The sequence below is a fragment of the Schistocerca gregaria genome, unplaced genomic scaffold (assembly GCF_023897955.1).
Source record: "Schistocerca gregaria isolate iqSchGreg1 unplaced genomic scaffold, iqSchGreg1.2 ptg001034l, whole genome shotgun sequence".
Lineage (NCBI taxonomy): Eukaryota > Metazoa > Arthropoda > Insecta > Orthoptera > Acrididae > Schistocerca > Schistocerca gregaria.
Genome location: NW_026062382.1, coordinates 57,501 through 62,500, shown reverse-complemented (window position 1 = coordinate 62,500; position 5,000 = coordinate 57,501). Strand labels below are relative to the sequence as shown.

The 5,000-nt window shown below is 54.3% G+C and overlaps 1 non-coding gene across 1 annotated transcript; it reads right to left on the bottom strand.

Moving 5' to 3' along the window:
* Positions 1–233: 233 nt before the first annotated feature.
* LOC126327241 (small subunit ribosomal RNA) lies at positions 234–2,129 on the bottom strand. The gene has a single exon (XR_007561082.1). It is a non-coding gene; the product is annotated as a small subunit ribosomal RNA (ribosomal RNA).
* Positions 2,130–5,000: the final 2,871 nt, after the last annotated feature.

Here is a 5,000-nt window from a genome sequence, read left to right as displayed (position 1 = left end):
CGGCTCCACACCGGAGCGGACAGGCACTCGGGCGAAAGTCATTCAAAACCGGCGCCAGGCGCCAGGTGCCGCAGGCCAGCCGCTCCAGAGCTTCAGCGCTCGTACCACACAACAACACTTGCGCTAGTTTTGAGAGGCACGCGTGGGTTCCGCACGCGGCGCACGGCTACTGCCGTACAGGTAGCGTGTTGCGCGACACGACACGCACATCGAAAGACATGCAGTCTAGTCGGTAATGATCCTTCCGCAGGTTCACCTACGGAAACCTTGTTACGACTTTTACTTCCTCTAAATGATCAAGTTTGGTCATCTTTCCGGTAGCATCGGCAACGACAGAGTCGATGCCGCGTACCAGTCCGAAGACCTCACTAAATCATTCAATCGGTAAGTAGCGACGGGCGGTGTGTACAAAGGGCAGGGACGTAATCAACGCGAGCTTATGACTCGCGCTTACTGGGAATTCCTCGTTCATGGGGAACAATTGCAAGCCCCAATCCCTAGCACGAAGGAGGTTCAGCGGGTTACCACCGACCTTTCGGCCTAGGAAGACACGCTGATTCCTTCAGTGTAGCGCGCGTGCGGCCCCAGAACATCTAAGGGCATCACAGACCTGTTATTGCTCAATCTCGTGCGGCTAGAAGCCGCCTGTCCCTCTAAGAAGAAAAGTAATTCGCTGACAGCACGAAGGATGTCACGCGACTAGATAGCAGGCTAGAGTCTCGTTCGTTATCGGAATTAACCAGACAAATCGCTCACCAACTAAGAACGGCCATGCACCACCACCCACCGAATCAAGAAAGAGCTATCAATCTGTCAATCCTTCCGGTGTCCGGGCCTGGTGAGGTTTTCCCGTGTTGAGTCAAATTAAGCCGCAGGCTCCACTCCTGGTGGTGCCCTTCCGTCAATTCCTTTAAGTTTCAGCTTTGCAACCATACTTCCCCCGGAACCCAAAAGCTTTGTTTTCCCGGAGGCTGCCCGCCGAGTCATCGGAGGAACTGCGGCGGATCGCTGGCTGGCATCGTTTATGGTTAGAACTAGGGCGGTATCTGATCGCCTTCGAACCTCTAACTTTCGTTCTTGATTAATGAAAACATACTTGGCAAATGCTTCGCTTCTGTTCGTCTTGCGACGATTCCAAGAATTTCACCTCTAACGTCGCAATACGAATGCCCCGCCTGTCCCTATTAATCATTACCTCGGGTTCCGAAAACCAACAAAATAGAACCGAGGTCCTATTCCATTATTCCATGCACACAGTATTCAGGCGGGCTTGCCTGCTTTAAGCACTCTAATTTGTTCAAAGTAAACGTGCCGGCCACCGAGACACTCAACTAAGAGCACCCTGGTAGGATTTCAACGGGGTCCGCCTCGGGACGCGCAAGCACGCCTTCGGCTCGCCCCACTGGCAGGACGTCCCACGATACATGCCAGTTAAACACCGACGGGCGGTGAACCAACAGCGTGGGACACAAATCCAACTACGAGCTTTTTAACCGCAACAACTTTAATATACGCTATTGGAGCTGGAATTACCGCGGCTGCTGGCACCAGACTTGCCCTCCAATAGATACTCGTTAAAGGATTTAAAGTGTACTCATTCCGATTACGGGGCCTCGGATGAGTCCCGTATCGTTATTTTCGTCACTACCCTCCCCGTGCCGGGAGTGGGTAATTTGCGCGCCTGCTGCCTTCCTTGGATGTGGTAGCCGTTTCTCAGGCTCCCTCTCCGGAATCGACCCTGATTCCCCGTTACCCGTTACAACCATGGTAGGCGCAGAACCTACCATCGACAGTTGATAAGGCAGACATTTGAAAGATGCGTCGCCGGTACGAGGACCGTGCGATCAGCCCAAAGTTATTCAGAGTCACCAAGGCAAACGGACCAGACGAGCCAATCCGATTGGTTTTTGATCTAATATAAAGCGTCCCTTCCATCTCTGGTCGGGACTCTGTTTGCATGTATTAGCTCTTGAATTACCACAGTTATCCAAGTAACGTGGGTACGATCTAAGGAACCATAACTGATTTAATGAGCCATTCGCGGTTTCACCTTAATGCGGCTTGTACTGAGACATGCATGGCTTAATCTTTGAGACAAGCATATGACTACTGGCAGGATCAACCAGGGAGCTGCGTCAACGAGAGCTGAGCAGCCGGCCGCCCGGGAGTGTGTCCCGAGGGCCCGCGCGAACACGCAAGCGTTCCCGCTCAATTATTCTGCAAACAGGAGGAGGCTGAGCTCCCCTGCACGATACACCTCGAAACCCTCTCAGGTCCCGGCGGCGCGCAGCGCCGTCCTAAGTACTTGGTCGGGTTCGAGAGAGGCGCAATCGCCCGGAGATAGGCGAGTAGACGCTTTCAGTGCGAACACCCGTGCTCCCAACTGAGCTTGGCCGCTGCCGACAGAGGCCCGGGGAGCGTGCTGTCGTGGCATTGGCCGGCGGGAAACAACACGCGCCACCTACGGTGACCGGCAGCTCCAACGCCAGCGCCACAGAAGGGGCAAAGCCCTACTTGGGTGCAGAAGCGAACTCTCCCAGCACAGCGCACGCGCCAACACGTCCGCAGAGCTGCGATACAAACCACCTGCGAGAACCGCTGGGGGCGACCGAGCAGCAGACGGCGTCGCGACGCCGAGTGCCGGGCGGCGGCGCATCCTCAACGCACACAGTCCGCAATCGGACCAGCACACTGCAGATGTCCACCGCGCTTCGCACCGGGCTCGGCAGAACCCACTTTGGCCGCCTGGCGCCGCGCGCAGGGTGCGCCGGCGCATAGCTGGGACGCCAGCCGGGCCCGTCGGCCGGCGCTCCTGCCACTGGGCGCCCCCCACCAGCCGGCTGTAGTGCGTGCGCTCACGCAGCGCGCGGCCAGCACGCCGGGCGGCCCCCCCTCACCGGCCGGGGGACTGTCCCGCCAAGCCACAGCCTCGTATCGCTTCATACCCACATGGCCAACTCAGGTTCGGGGGCCATGGCGGGTACCGCCGAAACAACCGGTTCACAGATGTACCGATCGTCGCTATCACCGATGCACCTGCAGCGCGAACAACCGCTCAACAACTGATTTCCAGTTCATTTGCGGATCTTTGGCAGCAACGTATACGTCAATCTACATTTGCGAAATCTACGATTCTGGCATGCCTGCATGTTATGTGTCACAACACGCGATCTAGTGTCACTGCGGCATGTACACGAGAGAACACGTGGAAGATGGTCCGCGCACGTGTGCAATGTCCCTTGCGCGGTCGACTGTCAACCGGCCTCTGTAGCATGTCGCAGATGTGGAACGCGGTCCACCGTGCTATCATGTTGTGTGGGGCAATACGATTAAATAGGAAAACCCTCGTCGCTACATCAACAGACGGCTCACGCTGATTCCCGGCAGAGGGAGGAGGGGGGGGGGGGCCAACATGCAATACTTTCGTCCGTACCTACTTACCACATGTCTGTACGGCGTACAACAGTGCAATCTCGCTGTAATGGGGAGACGAGACAAGTAGCATCGTGCACAACATATGGCCCTTATGATTCGCCATTGTAGGGCGCAGCCGGTGTACGGTCAAGCATGTGCCACATTATGTCACTCAGTACGTAACGACGGATGATCAGTGTGGGTTACGCGTACATCAGCGGACAGTCCACACAGGCCGTACCACAACGTACACTGACTGCATCGACAACCGAATGCAACTGAACAGCTGCAAGGCTCATTTCACAAACAAACGCCTGACCGACCAGCTTGGAAGGGCAGGAGGGGAGGGCGATATTCGTTCTGTAGCGGTACACCCCTTCCAGTGGTTAGCGGGACTGTGTAGAAAGTACGCAACACTCGAAAGACCTTTATGTGAGGGTACGCACCATGGCATCAAGAAATACACATGACACCAGAGGATCCAAGCAGTGAACTAACACGCGATCTAGTGTTAGGCAAAGCTACATTCCTGTGACGTTACATGTGACAGTTAAGGTGCAGTGTAAGTTAGGTTAAGGTGCAGTGTAAGTTAGGTTAAGGTGCAGTGTAAGTTAGGTTAAGGTGCAGTGTAAGTTAGGTTAAGGTGCAGTGTAAGTTAGGTTAAGGTGCAGTGTAAGTTAGGTTAAGGTGCAGTGTAAGTTAGGTTAAGGTGCAGTGTAAGTTAGGTTAAGGTGCAGTGTAACTTAGGTTAAGGTGCAGTGTAACTTAGGTTAAGGTGCAGTGTAAGTTAGGTTAAGGTGCAGTGTAAGTTAGGTTAAGGTGCAGTGTAAGTTAGGTTAAGGTGCAGTGTAAGTTAGGTTAAGGTGCAGTGTAACTTAGGTTAAGGTGCAGTGTAACTTAGGTTAAGGTGCAGTGTAACTTAGGTTAAGGTGCAGTGTAACTTAGGTTAAGGTGCAGTGTAACTTAGGTTAAGGTGCAGTGTAACTTAGGTTAAGGTGCAGTGTAACTTAGGTTAAGGTGCAGTGTAAGTTAGGTTAAGGTGCAGTGTAACTTAGGTTAAGGTGCAGCGTAACTTAGGTTAAGGTGCAGCGTAACTTAGGTTAAGGTGCAGCGTAACTTAGGTTAAGGTGCAGCGTAACTTAGGTTAAGGTGCAGCGTAACTTAGGTTAAGGTGCAGCGTAACTTAGGTTAAGGTGCAGCGTGGGTTAGGTTAGGGGCCAACGTGGGTTAGGTTAGGGGCCAACGTGGGTTAGGTTAGGGGCCAACGTGGGTTAGGTTAGGGGCCAACGTGGGTTAGGTTAGGGGCCAACGTGGGTTAGGTTAGGGGCCAACGTGGGTTAGGTTAGGGGCCAACGTGGGTTAGGTTAGGGGCCAACGTGGGTTAGGTTAGGGGCCAACGTGGGTTAGGTTAGGGGCCAACGTGGGTTAGGTTAGGGGCCAACGTGGGTTAGGTTAGGGGCCAACGTGGGTTAGGTTAGGGGCCAACGTGGGTTAGGTTAGGGGCCAACGTGGGTTAGGTTAGGGGCCAACGTGGGTTAGGTTAGGGGCCAACGTGGGTTAGGTTAAGGGCCAACGTGGGTTAGGTT